This window comes from Stigmatopora nigra, chromosome 9, assembly GCF_051989575.1.
Source record: "Stigmatopora nigra isolate UIUO_SnigA chromosome 9, RoL_Snig_1.1, whole genome shotgun sequence".
Lineage (NCBI taxonomy): Eukaryota > Metazoa > Chordata > Actinopteri > Syngnathiformes > Syngnathidae > Stigmatopora > Stigmatopora nigra.
The window spans coordinates 8,447,388-8,471,657 of NC_135516.1; the positions used below are offsets into that span (position 1 = coordinate 8,447,388).

General features: G+C 35.7%; 1 long non-coding RNA gene across 1 annotated transcript in view; it reads left to right on the plus strand.

The window, feature by feature from the left end:
• Positions 1 to 24,270, plus strand: part of LOC144202149 (uncharacterized) — a 57,308-nt gene that overhangs the window by 22,969 nt on the left and 10,069 nt on the right. Inside the window, exon 3 of the long non-coding RNA XR_013327471.1 lies at positions 9,733 to 9,876. This is a non-coding gene — a long non-coding RNA (uncharacterized LOC144202149). The remainder of the gene's footprint in view (positions 1 to 9,732; positions 9,877 to 24,270) is intronic.

A 24,270-nucleotide genomic window follows, 5' to 3' on the forward strand; every position in this document is an offset into this window, starting at 1 on the left:
TTCACTATACAAACTCTGAATATCAACTGAATGCAATGATCTGGACATGCACAATTTCAATGTGTCATTTAGATTAGAACATGTAGAACAGGTTGAAGGTTTAAACTAACAAAATCTGTGGAATGGAAGGTAGGCTGTGAACAAATCTAAAAATAAAATGTTGGAACAAGGCCACAATAAGAAACTGGAATACAGGCTGGCAATTTTTGTACCTGGAACATTTTGCCTTGCAGCTGTAATGCTGTAATTGATGCTACAGTATGTGTGGTCTGGCATTCTCATGATGAAAAAAAATGATAGAGGTGACATCTGGATGAGAACATATGTTCTTCTAGAAGCTGAATATACCTTTCTGTATTGACCATGACATTCAAGATGTGCAATCTGCCCATGCCACATACACTCACATAACCTGAACATAGATGCAAGCTTTTGAACAATACACTTAAAACAACTTAGGTTCTCTGCATCGTAGCATTTCAGTAAAAATGGCGGATGGCACAATTGTTTGTGTACACCCCCAATGTGTTTTTAGAAGTATTGCTGAGCCAATTCTGGTTATTTCCTTCAAAGTATTATTCTGTTTTGTGCTGCAGTGCTGTTTAAAGGCCTGAAGGTCACGATCAGTGTTTCTTGGCTTTGACTTCTATGCACAGAGAGTTCTCGGTTCTCCCAATCCTTGGATTTTTTTCATGCATAGTAGATGATGATAACTTCAAACTCTATGCAATTTATCTCTTGGAAACTCCTGTCTCATATTGGTTTCTATTTTCTGCAAGATATTTGGGGAATTGTTTGTCTTTTTCCCCAGCTAGACTTTGGAAAAACACTGCCCTTTTAAAAAGCTATTTTTATACTTAATTCTGTTGCCAAAGGACCTGTAGTGCTAATTATGTATGCATTTTTTGCATTTTAATTTTTCAGCAATTTATTGCTAGTTGTCTGAACTTTTTTGAGATTTGTTGACACTGTAATATTTAAAAACTTTTGACCTATCAAATCTATTCTCAATATTGAACTTTGGCACATCTACATCATTGTTTTCAGTTTTTATTGATTTTTTTCTACTGGTTTGTAGAGTATGTCACACTGACAATCCCTGTTTTGTTTTAATAATGACTAAAAGATGATAATTGTTGCAATTTGGCTAAATCTGTAAAATTACTATGCAGATAATACTTCCACTCAAATCAGGGGTGCATTTAATATTCGAGTGCACAAGTACAGCATGAAACAGTGCAATGTAAAACATTATGGACCTTTGCTAATGTGTAATCTGATGTATTTCCTCCCTAATGCACTGCTGGCTGCAAACTTCATTTAACCACATTATAACAACAAGTCATATTTTTGCAGACTTCAGTTTTACGATCAGCAGTAAGACTAAATAAGTGTAACACAATCCATTTCCAAAACAGTATGCTAATAGAAATGCTTAGTTTTCATTTTGTAAGTAACTTGCCCCTTACTGCTCAGGAATTGATTTCCCTAGGTATTCAGCAAGCTTCTCATGCAAGATGTCAGGCAGCTTTACCCAAACCAAGTCCTGCCAATGAGCATCCTTACCTAATTTGGCGGTTTCTTCATCAAGATTCAGTCAATAAATCAACCTGACTACTGGCCGATTGTGCTTTTGCGTCACAGGGTGCCGTAGCCTCCTCCTAGGTGAGAGCCATTTAATTTTGAAGCACATAATAACAATAAAGGCATTCAATTCAGTTCAATTATTACATAGTATTTCCCAGTGTCTATCAAGATAATTTCACCCCTTTGGATATTTCACCACCCCCTGCTGATTGTGCGTTAAATTATGATTTATCTGAACATCTCCTGTTTGTAGAAAATGCGATAGGAAATGATTTCTGCTGAGTGTTTTGACTTTCTAAGGCTCTTTTAGTGAATGAAGATTTGAGGAATAAACATTTTACATAAATTAATATGCAGGTTTTGATGGCTAAATAAAAATAACTTAACTTGCTATGAAATTGATTAAACCGCCTTTTTTAGAAGCACTTTTTTAGGTATAATAGATAAGATTTAGGTGTCAGATACTGTGTGTAAGGCTGATACTGGCTCTACTTCATGTCTCAGTTTCTGAAATAGTATATCCTCATTACCTGCACAGCCATTTATATATATATATATATATATATATATATATATATATATATATATATATATATATATATATATATATATATATATATATATATATATATATATATATATATATATATATATATATATATATATATATATATATATATATATATATATATATATATAATTTTTACAAGGTGCAGGAGGTATATTAAAAATCCTACCTTTTTCCCCCTAGTTACTGTGATGGACCTTGTTATCTGCTTTCTATTAATACCAATTTCGTGTGTGTACTGTATATGCATTTGCTATACATACTGTGCGTTGATTGAGCTTACAATTTAATGAAGTTTTTTTTTCTCCTCCATCTGATATGAAAGCAAATCCTTTACTCGAAGAGTCAGAGACTCGGAGTTCTGGATCACACTCTGCTTATTAGATCTGCTTTCCAAATCCCAGCATCTCTTGAACTTAGTCCAATGTGCAATGGGAGCGTGTAAAAAATCAGATACTATAATCTCATGGATGATGAGAGACACACAACCATCTGTAGTTGCTAAAATAATGGACCAATTCTTGGATTTCATTCGGGAAAGAGTTGAAGAAATTATCAGTTATGACAAACACAGGAAAGTAAGTATCAAATGATACATTCCCCTCAGTGTAGTTAGTGCCTTGTTTTCCTTTCACCACCCACTATCACAGAAATTTACACACCAATTAAATAATAGAATCTTGTCAAAGAGTATTCAAAAATAAATGATCAAAAATCACACAGACCCAAAGCTATTGAAATTCTTAAAAAAAAAACATAATTTATGTAAGGTTAACATCGGCTTTCTTAAAAAACAGTCGTTTGGTCGCCAGTCAAATGGTGACAGAGAGTAAGTACTGTTGGAAACAGCTCTCAACAAGAGTTTAATATCTCTGGCCTGAATTCAAGCTGGGATATGCTCCAGCACCCCCTGCAGCCCTATTGAGGATAAAGCGGTTTAGGAAATGTGATGAGATGAGATGAGATAAGCAGCAATTCATCAGTTTAAAGCAATATATGCCTCATTCTACTTGAGCATTTGGAGGATGTGAGTCATAGTTATCCAACTCCTTACTTTTGTACCGTTTAATTAGGTAGGATACTTGTCATATTTTCATTAAGTTTATTTCTGCTATATCATGAAACATTTCCACCTGCTCCCTCGTCTTACGGTTGCTCGTTGCAATCTTGTGAGAGTTTGAATTTTTTTTGTCAATCTACACGGAGGATAATATTTCCATTTCTCTTTGTTGCTCATCTTGAACAACCCACAATCTCTCCAAGTGCAGTTCTCCCATTCGCTATTGATATCAGGCAAGTCTAATTAGAGAGAGTTATTTGGCTGACGTCGCGCTAGACGCATTGCTCCAATTATTAGCATACCATTATCTGAAAAATACTTGGGACTGGATGCAGGCAACAGATGGGAAATGAATAACCAATATCTGTGTTTTATTTTATTCTTCTGGTAAGAATCCTTTATGCATTTATTTGGCCAGGACTACGTTGAAAATGAGATGAGAAAGAATTTGAAAGCAAACCTGCCTTAAGGAAATACACATTGACAGGCCGTTATTTTACTCTAATGAGATTGGAATGAATGACAAGTTTTTTTATTTTATAATGGAAGCACTTTAAATGTTAACGTGGACCTTGAACATCTCACAACTGAATGGCTCACACTGTTTACATATTTCCCTTTACTGTCGCCTGTTATTCAGTGTTCTAATAGCCTTTGCTCCAGTTAACACAATACATTGGAGTCTCATTAAAGGCTTTTTAATGAATAAAGCACAAGTTAATGAGATCAAGATGCAGCTTGTGAGGATTTTGAACATCATTAGAATAACCAACCATCAAAGTATAAGCTGATCTTTGTTGATTACCAGAAATGTGGACAAAGCAGTTTTAAAACGTCAAACTGAAACTGGTTTGTTTACAGTTTGTTTTAAGCAACAAAAACTACTGAAGTACATACAATAGAATTTTTGTTCACTGTATTGAAGCAATATTCATGAGTAATGAATCTAAATGTGTTTGCTTGACCGAGGGTTTATACAGCTTACAGTTTGTTTTCCTTTTTTCACTATTACAGAAAAAAACAATTAGTATAAAATTATTTGTGAAATAATTCTCAGAGCATCACGATTTGAACTTTTTGCCTTTTGTGTGTGTTGTGTTATATGCTACTTCATACAAACAAAATTAGATATTCCTCTGTATTGCCAAATGCAATTTAATGTTGGGCATGTGGGCTCGATTGGACAGTATCGCTCAAATAGAAGGACATCTGGAATATGGGCAGCAGATGATGTTCTGATAAAAGCTATGATAATGCCTGACTGAGGGATGTTCAGGTGTTCCATGTTCCAGCCAAGAACAAACACTCAAAACATTGCCAAAATTTTCCTCTAGTTATAATTGCTTTTACCTTAGTGTTGGCATTGCAATAGCCGTCTGTTTAAATGCCATTAAATTGTTCATGCAACTAATAACTTTGGCTATTTTTTTTAAAAAGCCTTGTCATTTCATTCCCTTCTAATTGATATAGCTCTTATATCTAATTATGTGACTGAGCAGCTGTAACTAAGTAAGTGTAGTGGGTGTGCATTCTAATTGTCACAGTTGCAATTCCTGAAGTAAAATTTGAACAAACCTGTCACGCAAGTATTCAGAAACAAAACATATGGCATGTTTTGTAGTTGTTGTTGTTGTTTAAGTTTTGTTACCCCAGAATTTAATGCAGCGACACTTGTTTTCTTTCTTTTAGAGACGATGGCCATTAGAATTGTTAAGAAGACCCGTTTATTGTGAAACCTAATACCAAGAAAGAACCTTTTGTGATAATTTCATTATATATTGATCAAATTATGTTTGATCCAATAGGCTTCTTCTCTAAATATGTTTCACAATGTGACAGTGTGTATCCTTCTGTAGTGGCATCAGGAAGCTGGATGAATTCTATAAGTTGATAAGTAAAACTTTCTATTACTGCACATTTAAGAGTACACGTAGCTTCTAATCTCATCACTGTCTGTTGAACAATTTAAAGCAAGTACACTTCCATAGACAGCATGCATTTACGTGATAACTTAATTCATTCCATTTTCCGCGCCACTTATCCTCACAAGGGCCGTGGGGGTGTCGGAGCCTATCCTAGCCAAATGTGGGTGGTAGGCGAGGAACACCCTGAAATGGATTCCAGCCAATTGCGGGGCGGACATGAAAAACATGACCATTAAATGAAAAAATTGAAACATTTAAAAATGCAGGCTTCTTTAGTTGGGATTCTCATTGTTATACAAGAAACTGCAGTCTCTTATGCGGGGCACAAGTCAGAGGGCATGACTTACAGGATGTCAATCAGTTGTCACTCGCTCAGATGCATCTCATAACAGCCGTGTCCCTACAGCTTCACCCCAGAATAAATCTTCAAATCAGTAGCATGTAATAGTAATACACTATTACTAATATTGTGTTATTGTTTTTCTAGGATAGCAATGTTTGTTCACGATTAGTGTGATTTAAGTCAATCATCTTGTTTCTGGTTGATTTTTTTCAAAAGGCTGGTGGTGGTATATCATTTGCCCGGGGCATGTAATTCCTCAGATATTAATAATGTCTAAAATTATATTAATAATAAATAAAATGCCTATATATCTCCCTGAAGACAGAAATCTGCTTGTATATAAAACAGTGGTTGATTGACATTCTCTAAGAACAGCTACGGTACATTTTTTTCAGGTGGCATATCATTTGCCTGGGGCAAGTAGTACCTCAGATATTTATAATGTATAAAATAACATCAATAATAAATACTAAATTGCATATATCCCCCTGAAGAAACCAATTTGCTTTTTTTAGAGAAAACACTGGTTGATTGACATTGTCTATGAACTGGGGCACATCTTTTTGCAGAAAATATTGATTAAACAACAACTTGTAGACCTTTTCTAAATCTAACATGAATAAGGAAGAATACCACTAGTTTTCCAGGTTATGGAATTGATTATAACATTTGAAATGGATTATAAATTCGAAATAAAATATATATATTTCAAGACACATACTGTACAGTACTGTGCACTGTTCTGTACAGTATATGTACTGCTAAATGTAAATTGCAGCTGCTCCTAGTCAGTGTTCATGATAAACAGCAAACAGTATCCCTCCTTTTTGGAGATGGATTGTTTTTTTATGGATTAAAAGAGGAAAAATGGCATTCTACTTCGAATGGACGGACAATCTAACCCTTCAAGATGTACTCCAATAGGTTGTAGAGTTTTATGGTCCTCTTAAGTGTGGATGAGAACAGCTGTACATCATGTTGCAGACTGGGAAATTCACACACGCACACACAAACACACACACACACAGAAATGCAAAAACACACACACATAAAACAGAGAACATAAAAATCTGACAGGTAAATATTTTCCAACACTGTAAAAAAACAACAACACTTTTTTGGCAAGGTAAAGCTTGACCAGCACTGTTTTCTGCCATACAGCAAAGATAAACAATTAAAACATAGCAAAATAATAATAATAAATGGTACTTGATAGTTTTATAATATATTGTGGATATGTATATTTAATTTTTTAGTCCCATTGTGATAGATGTCGAATTCATTTCAACTCTGAGGCAGAGGCAGCTAGTGGTCCTTTGACCCAAAAAAAAAACACCTGGCTACACTTGAATTCTTTTTCTGCTTGCTTGTGGGTGTTAATAATATTACATTGTATTCAGCACATTTAAAAATAACTACAAACCGTATCTTCCAAGCATCTCTCATGGCTAATGATGCTTCCAACTAAGTTTTAACACCTGTCAAGCAGAGACGTGTGAATTAGATTAGACCTTGTCAGATGTGCAGTTGTCTTTATTTATTTTTTCAGGGTAGTGACTTTGTGCAATGTTTTTGTTGCCACTGCTTTCAGATCAAAATATATTTTGTAAAAATATTTCCATACTTTATAGCTTAACCCTTTTACTCATCATATTATTGATAACACACATCCTGTGTAACCTAAAAATATCTTTGCCCATTTGCAGACTTTAAGTAGTGTTTAATCACCACAGGAGAATTGATCTCCACACACTCTACATATTTTCATATATTACACAGTCGCAGATCCAATTAAAATTCCCACCAGATTCCACAGTCTGCAAGATCGGATTTGGTTGGCCTGTTACCTTCCACAAGGGCACCTTGACAGTGAATTGGAGACACACCAGTCACACTTTTAATTCCTATATTTTTTACTCCACAGTTGGATTCAAATCGTCAACCATCCTATCTCCATGCCAGGTCCTTATCTAGGGAGCTAAATACGATTTGGTGTCGTACTTGCTCCAAACTAGTCATTTATTCCATCTGGCAGTGAAAAAGAACAGGAATTATATTTAATTAAAAAATTCACAAGAAAATTACTGGGGCCAAAAAGTGGGGAAAAGATCTTTCCACCCCATTTGGTACTCGTTGGGACATATATGATAACTGTTCAACTAAATGACTCAAATATCCATAATTGTGATTGCAATTGTAAACAAAGAATCGATGACAATGGAAGTTTACAGTGCCAAGAGAATCCATCCAAGTTGGTTAGTTGGCATTGAGAAACAGTTACATAAAAGGGTAGAACTACAACTCTCGGATGATTTACCAGTTTTAAGTGAACCATTACGAATGGACCTCATCTGCATTTTCTAAAACGAATTAGTGAATAAAGCATTACTGAACAGCATTAAAAAAAATCTTTGTGCCTTCATGTGGAGAGAGCAATTTAAGCATTGTAATGATTTGCTCTCAATGGGAAAACCACTATCACAAAAAGAAGGACAAGAAATAAGAAAGGTAGTAATTCATTCATTCTCTTTTAAAAAAAAAGATGAAGAAAAACAAATCAATTTTGTATTCATAGGAGACTATAAGGGACCTGTGGCGGTACCTCCCTCCCAATATTCAAGGGGATTAACGTTGTGAACGGCAGACGACACACTTGCTTTGCTATATTGCCGCTATAATTATCTGGTAAAGAAAGCCTTCTAATATTAATTATATTCTTCCAGAGACTACTTCTTCATAAAATTGTGCTTCGCCAATATAATTGAAGGCATAGTGAATTATTATTTCAAACCTAACATGCCAGTCAAGCATCAAATACTATTTCAGATGCTACTAAAGATGCTTTGTGTTAGAATTCTCTAAAAGCGAGAGTGGGTTACAAACTTAAATCAATTACTAAAGTGAATTTCACCTCTGTCAGATTGATTAAAATTATTGTTTTTTAGCCTTAGGCTAGCTTGTCAGAAAAGAATATATATTTTAATGTCTTGTTTCTTCAAATGACAATCCCAAATAAGAAGCGAATAGGGAAAAGCGTTAACATCTGAAAAAGGCTGAATATCAATGATGAATGCGTATTTAAAATGTATTGCTGTCTGGTTTCATCAAAGGTCTCTTTTGATTTTTATCGTATTATGGTAGTTATTAGTTTCTCAGCTTTTCTTTTGGCAAGAGTCAATTGAAAATCTTTCAGACAAGTACTGAGGTGAGGCATTCAAAGACATGCACATGGAGAAAACAGTATACTCTGTTGGGGGCAGGTTATGACTGCGGGCAGGCTTTGATTTTTATTGTTGAAAAAAAATGCCTTTCATATTTTGTCTCAAAGCAAACAGCGTGCCTTGAGCACGATCATTACAATGTTGATATTTTTAATAACATTGACAGACAGTATTTGGAATAGTTTATTTAAGAAACTACAAAATTATGTTGCTGATCACTATTTCAAAAAGTGTATTTTCTGTCTAACTGAGGTAGTTTTTTTTAATTAATTCATTAAAATAATGATGTTGACAAATGATGTCTCAGATTTTTATGTCTTTTGAAATTACGGAACGATAATTACATTACATTATTTAATGATTGGAGTTTGTTTTTTGGCTCCTGGAGTCCTTTTCAATTAGTGTTTTAATGGTTTAGTTATTTTCAGGTTTAGTATTATTGAATTGGTGTTGTTGCAAATCATGTAACATTTACTTGTAGAAGTGAGTTTAGTACTAGTTTCTTTGTTATGTTGAACAGCTCTTCAAAGGTTGATACTTAAAACTTTAAATACCTTCTGGGCAAGTGACTTTTAAAAAATATATGCACTTTTTTAAAGCGAATTTGGATGGTTCTAATTCACGAATGAAATGGGTTACTTAAGTTCTTTTTTTGGTGTCATTCCTCTGCCTTGTTTGCCTTTTGTATTTGTGTGCGTGCATTTGAATGAATGTTTTGAGTTTATCTGTATTTGTCTGCTATTTCTATTTGTGCAGAGATATTAAACATTGACATGGAAACACTAAGACGAAACACATTTTGAGACAGGAGCAAATACTTTTTCACTGCACTGCATAATAAGGGAAATCGGCCATGTGTTATAAAAGTCAAACATTTTTACAACTTTTGCAAAACTATGAAACAAATGAAAATGTACACACATTTTCATAGCTAATTATACATGGATTTAGACCCAGTTTTGTTGATGTATTTTTTTTTTCTCAAAGAAGCAAAGTTTAATCAGAACTTTTTGCTGTGCTTGCTATAGGGCCAAGTGCTTGCCGGAGTCTTTTTGATCTTGGAAAGAATGTGCGTCCTAGAAAGGATTTCCAATGGGAGGATCGTGAAAGCTGCACGCTTGAACACAATATTACGACATGAAAACATTGTGCAGACTGATGGGTGCCTAGAGGTGAGATTGCACAGATTCAAATAACCGCTCCAACTGTCAGTGCATGAGAAAATGTGGATTTGGAAAATAATGAAGGCTAGCCACTCATGCCTATCATCGAGGCCTGTTGCCATCTGCTAATACAATCCCATTTCATTTTACGGCGTCGTGTCACTGTCATACTGTGCGCTGCCATCTTTTTGGCAGGCAAGTGATGAATGCTTTGAGCTGAAGTTAAATGATGCAACTGCCTGTCGCTTATGCTAAAATGTGGAGATGAAGTAGGCATTCACATACTTGGGCGGGAGGGCGTAATAAGGATCTCCTCTGATATTATTGTCTCAATAACACCATCAGCCAAGGTGTCATAAATACTAGCTGGGTTTCATTGACCGGCGCCAACACCTACTCTCCGCGCTCTAATAATTTCAGTCAGAGACTGATGATAGCCTTTTTGCAAGTTCACTCTTCAAATGTGGAAGAGGACGAGCATGTTGCCGGCATCCGAAATCCTTGAGACTAAATGCATGTCAAGCAGTGGGGAGGTACTTGCAATTCAGGGTGATCCGGGGCAGATAAAGCAGCTGTATTTGGGAAATGAAAATGTGCACAGTTTCCAATTCCATTCATTTGACAAGAGGTATGAGCACATCTGCCGCATCAATGTCAGGTGAAGGACATGTGAGACGGATTTCCTTTCAAGGATCATCCAATTAAAATTTTTCAGAAACATATCAAAACATTCCTTTCATCGGGAGAGGAACTGTTTTGTTGTCAAGAAGATTTTGAAGGAAACAGAGGAAGAAACAGAAACTGATGAATGCCAAAATTATAGGAAGTCATCCACCTTGTATATACTGCATGTTCCACAGTTAGGGTTAAATATCGGCCGCATGTTTTGAAAGTCAAGCATTTTTGCAAGTATTTCGGTACTACAAAACAAATGGAAATTTCCACAAATGTTTATATATAGAATTTGACCTAGTTTTGTTCAAACTTTTTTCCTCAAAGGAGATATTTTTTTGCTGTGCTTGCTATAGGGGCAACTGCCAAATACAATACAAAATAACAATGGAAAAGGCAATACAAATCCAACAGTATTTTGTAAATACAAATCTTTTTATGTTAATATGAGCCTTTTCAGGTTTCAAAGACTTCTACTGTTTGGAAAATCAAATTAATAAGCAGGGGAAAAAAATCTAGGGCCACAGTCATATATCAGACCACACATAAAATACAAAATGTAATGTCTGGAATGCTAACCATTTCAGCCATTCTTCATTTTGGAAGAGTACCTTGGCCACTTGTGGTGGCACAAGAATGTGTGGTGAAAAACAGAGCTTTTATCAATTTTTCATCTGCCAATGTGAATAGATATTTCCCACTTTGAAAGAAGAAAATGTTTCAAGCCTTTACCACTTTCTTTCCTCACTCGCATACCAGACCTCAAACAGTACAGTTGCTGACAGCAAAAGCTATGATTTCTGGGTCAAATATTTCTGTACAACAATCTTGGACTCCTTTTTTTTTAGCATTATGAATTGTTTCCCATTACTTATTCAAATTCAACATCGGTATCACTCTCCCAAAGCATAGCACGACTGTATACAAGCAGAAATATAAATCTGGGATTACCAACTTTTTTCGATACAGAATCACAGAAGTATATCACTGACGCCAAGATGTTCACTTTGTTTGTAACCTTGATTAAATTTGCTCCACAACATCTAACAGAGTCTCTGCTGGATAAAACATTGGCGGGTCTCTCTAGACTGCCTCTATGCATGATGCCGCAACCCCAGGAAGCCAAAAAAAGCTTATCTTCTCTTTCTTTGCTTATGCCTTTTATCTTTGCTCATTAAAAAAGACCCTTTAAAGAAGAAAACCCAGAAGACAACTCTATATTCCTCAATACACAACCTGCCTTATCTTATAGTGCTAGAGAAAAAGTGAGCATTGTGTTTTATGAATCGAGTACCTCGGATAGCGCAATTCTGTGACACTTTTGGCCCGATACGAATCCCTTGCCTCCAGAACATGTCACCTTGCTCTTAAGGTGAGAGGAACTTCATAACCTAGATAATAATGGACTGCAGACGAACCGATTAGGAACTGGAACAAGCTGGGGAGATGAGAGTGGAGGCGTAAAAAGCTGTCGGGGTTTCAGCCCTCAACTTAACACCTCATGTGGAATAAAAATTCACATCAGGCACAAAATGTGTGCTCTTCAACTTGATCCACGCTGATCTTAAATGACTCTATAATTCCCAAACATGATCACGCTGCTCGCTCAGCCATCAGTGACATGGACCAACACAAAAGCATAGATTATAAATCCATTAAACAGGTTCGTACTGCAGCATTGCCACCATTATCTGATGATGTGTCTCTACTTTACCCCTCTCGCTGCAGATGTGAGCAATGGCAGCTCCCGGTGAGTTCAAAAGTACACGTACGTACCCATTCTGTTGTAGAGGCTGGCTCGATGAGCAATTCATGCATAATTTTGAGCTACACTTCATTACTTGGTGACACAGATACAAAACAATAGAGTGCAAATGTGAACGCTTGTCTTTCTCCAAGAATGCCCTACAGCTATTTGTAAAACCACAATATTTTGTCATATTTGATGACAATGTGAGTTGTATATTTGACACTTTTAGAACAATCTTCATCAGCTGGATATAATGAATATTCATTGTTGCCCTTTACACTCATTCTAATATTCTTCAGTCTAATTCATTCTAAATCATTTTAAACCCTAAATAAAGTAAACAGATGCCTTGACTATAAAGTAAAAGACTGTTCTCAGTGTTGATCTCAATTGGGACTGCAAAAAGGTGCCATGTACTGTAGATATGTACAATTGTACTCTGTTTACTACAGCTAATCAGGGGAGTTTTGATAAACTGAAAGGTAAGCCATATAGAAAAAAAACTTCATATGCTTGAAAAAGGAATAAGCACACCAGTTTTACACATCTTAAAATTCAAACTGAAAAGATATATATGTACACAGTCAATATATGTTATTCTAAATTGTTCCCCAATTGACTGGCGCACAAGCAAGGGTATATTCTACCTTTTGCTCAAAGTCAGCTGATATCGGATAAAATAAGATCATGTTTTATTCAGCGTTACATCCATAGAGAGTAAATCTGTGCGATGGATAGGTTTCCAGCCCTTTGCCACAGCCAGTAAGATGCAAAGAGAATACAAAGATGGATACACCTGCTGCAATCTCAGTAGGTAATTATAGTACAGTATTTTTTAATGGGTGCTGTCAATCAATTATTTTTTAAATTGAGTAAATCACATTCCAGCCCCTTAATTTGTTATTTTTAATCACAGTTAAGTGTTCGGTTAATGAAAAGCGGCAACACCAGCACCAATACAAATATCAGTTTTGGTGTCTATAACAAAGTAGGAGCTACAAAATCATTTTGCTGGGTATTTCAGATCTTCTGAGTATTAATTTAACAAATATGTTATAGTGTAATAACGATTGTATTGCATGGCAAATAATATAGTCTTTGTTTTTTGTTGTTGTTGTCATTTGCTGTTGTGATACACTTTTATGTCTTTTTTGCTAAATTAAATGCTGATCTGGTAGACAATTTTGAATGTTACCCTCCCCCCAGAAAAGATTAATGTAAAGTCTCATTCTTAAAGTATCATTGTTTACAAGATGCCAGTTCTGGGAAGTCACACATGCCCTGCAGTTAAAACTCCAACTTGACCAGCTATCTGTCAAAGTAATGGCTTCAAATGCAGCGGTCACGTCGGCCCCCCTCCTCTGTTGGCTTGTTCCCTGCATAGCAGTATTATGGTGGATGTACGTGACTTGCTTGTATTGCTAACCACTTGGGAGACTTGGAAACACCACTGTGTAGTTAATAGAGTCACAGTGTGTGAATTATTCTACAACAAAGTTTGTAATTCTTTTCTGACTTGTTGTCACCCCCTTGACTACCCCCATTCGATTTCTGGGTGTGTATGTGTGTATGGTATATTTTGCACCTTTTAAGCATTGCTGATTTGTTGGTGGACGTTGCTGAGAGTAGTCTCATTCACTAAGGACCTGCATGATTGTGGCATTGATATAGCAGGCTGTTTCTTGAGTCATGTGGTCTTGAAGAAACAAGAGAAGCAAAGACAAGTGTGTCCATTCTTTGTTCCATATATTGCCCTAAAAACGAAATCTCTTCTTGCATTGTTTATTTACATTTTGACACATTTTTATGCACCAGAAAACTTAATTTCTGGATATTTTTTTATACTATTCAAAAGAATATTTTCTTTAGAAGGTGAATTTTGTTATTTTGATATGTTTATTTGGTAATTATGTTGAGTATTGGTCTCTTCTGTTTCTTTTATATCTTTTGTCTGCATTGATTTCTCCTAATCTGGACCTTTTGAGTCATTTATAGAGTTTATGATTACTAAATGTTTTAGAATGGCTGTGGGTTGATTACATTCCTACATTTTTAATGTCCATTTTATAGAAGTGTCTTTTTAATTGCTGTCTCTTGCACTGGTGTTTCTCCCAACTTTACTTTATTTCCTATTTTGGTGAAAAGAATGAAATTTACAAGTTGGACTCAAAGAAGAAAGAAAAAAAATGAGAGCAAACAACAATGGCAAATGTTTCTTGCTGGAAGGCAGCAGAGAAACAAGGGCTCAGATGTTCTCTCAATCGTGTGGGAAAGAGATCATATGTCTGTGCCAAATCGTCCGCTTGTTGGTTGTGTAGCAGGTGGACTTGAGCAAACAATAAAGCCCACCACAATCCAATATGATTTCCGCTATGTTGTGCAGGATAGATAAGCTATAATCAAATGGCATAGTGACAGGGAAATTATGCCTTGGGAAATCACAAACAGAAGGCTTTTCGTCTGATAGACCCATTGTTGTCCTCTGCTGGGTAAACACATTTCTGCTGTTTTTACTTAAAGGACCTAATACATATTCGCAAGCAGACCATTGCAGCAAATATTTATTTTTACTCTGATGACTTAATTGATGTCTCCTTCAAGCAAATGGCTCATTTTCACAGTGCAGATGGTCACCTAAAGCCGAGTCCTGTTAACTAATAAAAAACTAACAACTGTTAAGAGGTCTTCAAATCCCTCTTGCATGTAATAGGTCCTATTCTATAAAACTCCCAACATAAAACCAGTAATAGTCTGTCTAGTCGTTTCTAATTCTGACTTAAACATCTGAGGCTTTAAGTTGAATGCAGGTCAAGACACACTGATCAGTTGTGAAGGAATTTCTTTCTTTTTTAACCTTTTCTACTCACTTTGTTCAAGTATTACAGTGTCAATTCAAAGGATCGATACAATCTGCCAGGTCAAACGCAAAGGATTTCTCAACAATGGAAAATAAAATACATCGGGTTAGAATGTCCTTGGGATTTCATTGGGGCAATGACAAAAGTGCAATTCTCTCTTTGTGGCCATTAAAATGATTTGTGCGCCAATATTTTTCTTAAAAAATGCTTTCCATATTGTTGAGCTTATATTTTAGTTTTAAAAGGCAACAATGGTTTATTATTCATAACAGTGATCCCCCACTTATTAGCCACAAGATGTGTTTTCTACTTGCATGACAATTTTAGCAGCAGCCAGGCTATTAAATGATGAAAAAAAAAGAAATGATATAATGCCAGTCATTTTCTCTTATTTGCATTCTACTCTCCATGAAGAGACATTTCTTTGTTTTTATAGCCATTATTCTTGCTGGCACACTGCAAGTTTATTTTTTTCTTTTAAAAACAGTCACACCAGAATACTATTTTGACACCTAGACAGCACAATCCGAGATGTTTTAAAAATATCTGCAGTACCAAAAACATAGGAAAGATCAAGAAAGCACAGTTCTGACAGTGTTTTGAAAGCAAATTGCAGCACAATCATAATTTACCTTGAAGATAACAATAAGGTTTTAATGGGCACCTGCATTTATTGCAACAGCACTCACTGTAGCATTTGGTCTAAAAAATTGCAGTACTTCTTGAAAATACGCCTTTTAATTTCATATAGAAAATAATCAATAGTTGTATAAGTAAAATATTTTCGTTTTCTGCTCTTTTATATTCTTGTTTTTATAGAAGACTGCAATTCTCTGGTGACTCTGAGGAGTATGAAGTGATTCAAACTAAGACAAACTGGCATTTCCGAGAAGTGTAGCAAGATCGGAGAAGGAGAATTTCTTGGAAAAAAACAAACAGAAAATAAAAACAAACTCCCCTTAGCTACACTATTGTATTGAACATTTTAATATTCATAACATATGCAGCACACACATGATTATCTGTCATACAAATAATTTTATGTTGTGCATTCTTGCTATAGAATTCATTCTTGTCTGTTGCCTGCTTGAATCTAAAGCACAAGCATGTTGACTGCTTTCAAGGTGACTGCTTGACTATTTTATCATTTAAAAGCAGATGTTTAACGTTCCCCAGGAAGTAAGTTGATGGTTGGAGATATGGATGCTGTGCTATTTAGTAGACAACCTGAATGATGTGCTGCTTTAGTTCCATCCAGAAATAGTCAAGTCCATGAACTTTTTTTTAAACGTATCTAATCCCAGAGATAGCTTTTGGGTCAATGGGCAAAACCACCTTGTTTCATGAACCAATGACTTAAAAACTGCACATTGCGATGATAGACGTCCAAGTCGTTGGAACATTGAAGGCTGGCGAATGAACCCATTGGTATTGCTATCACATTCAATGGCAGTGAATGACTCGTTTTTTTTTTAAAAATCAATTAATAGGGTAACTTTTAGAAAATCTGATAAAACAAATATATTTTCAAGGGCATAACAACATTTGGCGACATGCTTTTCATGTAGTAAGCTCTTCCTTTTTTTATCAATATTCCACTGGACTTTCTTTTGGTCTTGCTTTCTGAGCTACTGGTGAGTAATTTCATAACAATTACGGCCACCATTTGTTATGCTACTTGCTGTAAGACCGGGTCAAGAAAAGGTGAACGCTGTGAGCCAAGCGAAACTGTGCAACCAGCAGATTGCTTATTTACTCCATTGGGAAGTATATTTTGTTGAGAGAACAAATTCCACATCTAAATGTGAATTTGTGGCCACTGATGTATCCCTAATCCCAGACATCAGTCTTTATGTGACAGCGTCTCCAGATGGCAGCAGACACAGGGCAAGGCCACATGACCGCTGTTTTCTGTGAACTTCCTGCAGTGGAAAAGATGAGAGGATGCTCTCTGTCTGCAGTGACAGATTGCCACATCTTGTCTAAATAGAGAACAAATAAGCAATGAACCCAAGCCTATGTTTGGGGGATGCTAGAGTTGGGACGTGTAAAATGAAATATTACAAGACTCGTAATAAATGCAGTAATTTTTCAGCTCATGAATTTGATGCATCGCTGATGAGGCGTTGCAAATAGTTCCCGCTGCTGTCATTATTACACTGAATGTGAGTATGCAATGCTTCACATACGAACAGCTATGGATAAATTAAAAAAAAAACTTTGTTAAAGTAGCCATTAGGAAGTTTAATATTTTAATGTTGGAAAGCATTAAGATTTGTACAAAAGCCATGCACGCCCATATATTTTATGAGTGTATGTATCAACAATCAATTGCATAGGTTGGTACATAGTTCAGACCGGGTTTAAGTAATCTGAGGTCACCTTGACAATACAATTTCCCTTAACCTTTTCAATGGCAGCCATTTTCCAACAATCAAACAAAAAACGAAGACAAAGCGGTTGATGTGACAATTACAAAATTTAAGTCAACAAATGGCCATCATAGAAATTATACTTTTGTGCCTTCTTCCTTTAATTTCTCCCATGTCTCTTGTTGTTTAAATTTCAGTGGTCTAGAGGGTCACACTACTCAAAATAGTCTTCCAAAAAGTCCAATCTTCTCCTGTCGTTCATGCTAAAACGGGGTGGAATACAAATTGTATGTCAGAGGTACCGGTGTTTAAAGTGGAACGATGCAATCAGGTGAAAGTAGACTTCAGTACAGACGGATAATCTTCTTTGTTGATATGGTGGACACAAATCGGTCCACCGGCCTAAAGTTGAGCATCACTGGCATGGGAGTGACAAAACGGAAGGTGACTGAAATACACACCACACAAACGTTGGGAAAAGATCAACTACCTTCTCTTGGCTTTCATCAGTGTCTGTCAGGAAAGAAAATGTGTTTTCTCACAGACCCCCCTGAGATTTATTTGCAAATGTCACACTTGTCAAATTGTCAGTAAGTGTATCTCCCGTGGAAGCTTCGTGTGACCTGCAACGCTGTCATAGATGGATGTATATTTCAAAAAGCACGTTCTGATTTGTGAGTGGATTTCAATTTTTAGATGTCTGTTGTGGTCAAGTATCGGCTAAATGAGCTTCTCAACTTTCTTTCTGACCTAGAAATGCATAGAAAAACAAATGCTAAAATCACACGTGTCAGGAATCATCAGAAGGCAGGTTGGCAGCTATTTCTCAATCATGTCTTTGTATGTCTCATTAAAAAGCACCCTGCTTTACACCGACTGTGTCCACATCAGCTGTATCGTAAAAATCCATATCTATATTAGCAATACACACATCTTGCAATCAGGCTTTCGATAAAGCCTGATTCATTTGCCAATGCTTTTCTCTCCCTTTCACCTCATGCTGAGACTGTCAATGAGTTTTTCTGCCTTAGTTGTGTCTGGTTTCTCGTTAATGGGTTGAGAGCTTAAAAATACTTTCAAAAACACGAAATGGCTAATGATCACTCTTACGAAAATACTCTTTGTGCAACAGCTTCTATAAATAAATAATCTACCTTGGGTGGATTGTCAGTGTTTATTACCTCCAACCAAACTATATATATATATATATATATATATATATATATGTATATATACATATATGTATGTATATGTATGTATTCATATTTGTATGTATATGTATGTATACATATGTATGTATAAGTATGTATACATATATGTATGTATATGTATGTATATGTATGTATACATATGTATACATATGTATGTATAAGTATGTATACATATATGTATGTATATGTATGTATATATGTATGTATATGTATATTTATATGTATATATATACATATATATAAAATATTATATATAGATTTGTGTATATGTATGTATATATGTATTTTTTTGGCATGTAAATTCATGTGTATCCAAGTTGTTCCCTAATCCTAGATTGAACCACTTAGGTGTATCGAAAATTTCGCAGCACCCTCTTCAATGTTTGGGATCAAATTTAACATCACCTCTGCTCGTGTGAGTTATCACTTTGGCTGTCTTCAACATTTTTTAATCTTTTTTTTTTTTTTTTTGTCAAAGCTCTGATCAGGGTCAGGGACCCACAGGGAGCCACACATTCACACACTAGCTGATGGCATTGAGGTTTAGCCTTCATCCCTGATTTGATATACAGCACTTTTAAGACTCCCATTACAGCATTACACAGGGTTCAAGTGCAACCACTGTCCAATGCATCTATCAAAAAGTTTTGACATGTGACTCTTACACGTTACGTGTATTAATCAATAATTCATCAGGGACAATATTTCAAATGAGCCTTTGCAGTCAGTTTGATTATTTGATGTTTTGAGAGATTATTTGACATTAGAGGATGTCAATCTTATTGCTCTGAATGAAAATGTTACATGAGGACTTGATTGTGAAAAATACCGTTGTCAAACTTGAAAGTTAACGATGAATAAGTGCACTTTTAACCTTCAAATTCAATGTCATCTGTCATTCATGGCCAGCTTTCCTTGACACGGCATCCCCATCAAAAAATCCCGGATCGTGGTCCACGTTGTCATGGATATTCCACTCAGGACCTTGTTTTTTTTGTCCATCTTCATCCATCACTGCTCCTTTGTCATCACTTTAAGACGCCAACACACACACACATTCCACTTGCATTAAAGTGGTCACCTTCAACCATTCTTAACCATTTGCATGGCGCAAGCCATGTTCCACTTTGCTCCCACTAAACAAAATGACACCCTTCATGATAAAGACAGGCTTATATGTGTGGGCATGTGGCTTACTTTAGTACCAGTTTGTGAGTGACAGCTAGAGTCATTACTGTGTAATAATTCAAAAAACATCGCTTAACTACTCGAGAAAGTGGGTCAAAGAAATAAAACTTAAGTGGCACTGGACCCGATTTAACATATAAGAGCGTTTTAAGCTTAGTTTTGGCTCTCTCTTCTCCCCCATGACGAATCACAGCAGCCCTGAAACTAATATTCACTGTGGAGACGGCGCAGTAACTAAATTAGCTCTATACAGTGTATATGGCCCCACAAGCAGAGTTGGAAAAGGTAAAACTCACCTCAGGGTTGAGAAAGTTAACACACAATCCAACAGTGTGGCATACCTGATGAGGACATGTTTTTATGTATGAGGGCGGCTGCCTCTCTTAATACTCCCATGAAATGAAGTAACAGATGGTAGTAAAACTCACATGTTGACTCGTTAATGTTTTCTCATTGAGTCTGTTCGCTTGTGTGTGTCAGAAATAGAACTTGGGTTGCATTCATTATCTATATTGTGTATACTTTGTTATGTAAACTCATTGGCTGCCATTGATTGATGTCCTATGCATTGTAATAGTTGAGAAATAAATTACATTTATATAGAAACCTTTGGCTAGACGCCTGTGCGAAAGTTTGGGAGTCCAGTCACTTTTTCGCAATTTCTTATCTCTTTTTCTTGTGTGGTATGCAAACCAAAATTTTAAATTATATTTCCCTTGCTGGATTATAATACTCTAATCAAAATGAAATTGCCATGTCATTATTACTTTTAGATCTCTTGACACAGAAATGCATTCTTGTGCCGTAACCGACGAAAAGTGGTTCATATTGCTTGAACCAAAATAATTCGGTAGAAGCATTTACAGTGAAAAGCCTTATGGTAGTGTGGGAACATATTGATTTCGTTTCAGTTTCCAGTTTGATTCTCATGTATGGGATGGTGGAATTCCTAATCCAACCTGGCCCAATGTGAAATGTTTCCATCTACTTGTGGAGTGCATGAAAGCCGTATTGAATTTTTTTCCTCTCCTTTACTGAGAAAAGGATATATTTAATTCTCCAAACTGCTAAAATTCTTCATTTTGAATGATTATATTTCTACCCTAGGAAAAAAAATCAGGGTGCTCAAATCAGCTAAATAATTGGAATTTGAAGATTACTACCTCACCATCAGAGAGAAATCTAATACTCATCCTAATATCTTTAAACAGCCAGCCAAAAATAGAACACGTCAGCCCTTCTGTCCTGCTTCCTTGAGCCCTACTTTGTTCCTTGGTGTGAATGTGTTTTACTGAATGCATTGCTACTAGAAATCAGAACTGGGCATTAAAATGTCTTGGAATTCTATCCATCTCGATGGTTAAGAATGAAAACAATTCAGTAAAAAAAAAAAAGCAAAATAACTAAGAAAATCCATTATTGATTAGCTTTAAGAATGCTGCCATACAGCTGTAAAATGAAAGCATAGAAATGAAATATTTGTACACTTGGACACCAAACTAGAAATCATTTATGAAATTACTTACAAAAGTCAATCTTAAGAAGAAAAATGTGGTGGCTGCTTCATGTCTTTATGGGTGCACGTGAACTCGGTGATAGCCGACGTAGAGAAGAAACTATGCAGAGAAATAATGCTGTCGAGAATTAACAAATGAAGTACTGCTCTACTTCTACTTCTTCAAACAGCAGAGGATTCTTTTCCCCTGTAAAAAAAAAAGAGTTAACCGAATTTCAACCTTTTAATGTTATTTGGTTCCTTACAAATATGAATTCATCACATTATGTTCTGTGTTCAGATATATCAGAGTTATTGAGACCCACATAGCCCACCTTAACTTTTGATGAGCTCCTACAAATGCAAAAGAAAATAAGAGGATTAGTATTGCCAACTCTTAACTGATGTTCATCTTTTAGGTTCTTTATTTGTCAAGTCCACAATAACTCATTCATTCATTGCAGTCTTTTCATTTAAAATTGATTTGTCATTATCAGCTAATGTCATACCACCAGAGGTGGATAAAATAGCCAAAAAATTGCAAGGTAAAGTAGTTATACAAATCATTTATTCAAGTACAAGAAGTATTGGGTAAAAAGAATACTCAAGTATTGACTAACTCTTTTTAAATTTAATCAGACGGATAAAAACTGAATTCTACAATCTCCACATGATAAACAAATTAACACATTACCAACAAACACTTTGTCAAAATGTCGACCTCGTTTGGTAAACACAAAAGACACAGCTTTATATATAGTTTCTTTTTCATGCCGTGTGTAAGCGAACCATACTTTGAATATGAGACCATGGGTGTTCATTATTTTCAGTTTCAACTTCAGAGAGAGTTGCTGCTGCCATTTTCCACATGCTTTTTAATGCCTAAGGTCCTAAGTCTTTTTAGGCAGGGATTTTTGTTTGTTTTGTTTTTTTAATACTTTGTTTATGCCATGTTTGAACTAACATGGGTATCTTGTTTAGTATATATTTTTCTCAGCCTGAGATGAACTATTCTTATTGCACAATAGCCTATCATATTGGGCCATAAAAATATATAAATGAATATAGAAACAAAGCATCTGCTGTATCATCCTATGAGCATGAGCATCCGATTGGTATAAACAAATCATATGTTTATCAATGTTATTTCTCTTGTGAAACTAGTAGAGCCACTATATGGGGAAGAGGGATCTACAGCGCCATATCTTACACTTCCGCTATAAATCTGTGCTTGTGTTTTGGTCACTTGGTGTTCATGTTGCAGCTATTCTATACATATATGATTTGTGTATTATATTTTCCTGTTGAGTTTTTTTTTACATTGCGCAGAGACTGTTGCCCGTGCAGCCGTGTCATTGCCATTTCTGAGTCATTCAGCTCGAGGTGTTTTCCGAGTCATGCTAGTGTGATTCCAACATGCATCTTCCACTGTAAATTATTGCTTGTTTGGCCTGTGCACTACCACCTGCAATGTGGGATTATGTTTGAGTCTTTTATTCATTTGTCACAAGCCAAGTGTATCGGAATAGTTTAAATGAGTTTTCACGATCTTGATGTGCATTTTTCTTTTGCAGTTTAGAGTGCTGGCAGAGTTTGTTTTTTCAGTAAAACTATGTTGGGTAAAAAGTGAGTAGCATTTAAGTAATAAAATCTAATTACTTTAAAATATTAGAAAATCATTTTGTCTTTACAGTATTACCCTTTGTGCTATTTATGATTACACTTTTATCTGAAAAATTAAACTTGGCCACTTTCTGTGCATATATCTGGTTGCACTGACAATATAAGGCTGATATTTCTTTTTTTGTAATATTTTGTGTTTTCATGCGCTTTGTATTTAATACAACAATATATGGAAATTTGAAGGAAGTATTTACTCTTGATACACTGGGTGGTTTTGTTTGGAAAAATAGTTGAATTGAAGTGTGTTGTGTTTACCGAAGGATCTAGCCAGGGAGTGTCATTTGATGGTTCTTCCTTTTGTGAAGACAAAACCGTGAAACACCGACTGGTTTTTGTTCAGGAGCCGTCATTGTTTGTCAACACAAAGCATTTCTTTAATTTAGCTTAGTGAAGCATAGGGACTTGTGTCTTGCATCAGTGTTGGTTCATGTCATCCTCCCATTTGTATCACACAGTTAGAATGCAGATGAGCTTCAAACTGTTGGTACAGCTTTGAAGACTAGACTTGGCTTTGTATTAATGAGAAATGAATAAATGCTTTCCATTAGAGAGAATTAAAGACTTGACACACGTACGCAAGAGACATTTTTGCGGTGGGGGGAAAAATGTTGTAATAAGAAGGAAGTGGATAGGCGGTGTAGATTTTCTTGGGGGCAATGCTTTTTGTGTGTCATAATAGGAAACAAATGCATCCTTCTTGTTAAACCTTTCCATTACTACTCCATTTGCGGTGCTGCAAATGAAGCTGCACCCTGTGGGGCAAACACTCAGCCATCTATATACTTTGGTGCACACACATGTTTGTGCACTCTCTTTTCAGTTCCCCTATTTCCACAACTCGTGGGGAATGTGATGAGAGGGATCGATGACAGTTATCTCCCTTTCCTGACTACATACAGGATCTCAACTATTTTTGAAAATATGTGTAGTATTTTCAATTGTTCAGATAATGGATGTAAATACCTTGGACAAAATACTGAAAAAAGACTTGAGGGTAGTTTTCCACCCAAAAGAATTCATTGGAGGAAATATTTTCACATAATACTACACACTATGTTATTAAAGCTTTCATTATTTTTGCAATCTTTTAGCTTTCATGTTAAATGTATTATTTGTACTTTCCCAATCACAATTAAGTTCTGATTAATGAATTACATTTTTCCTGGCCAACCAT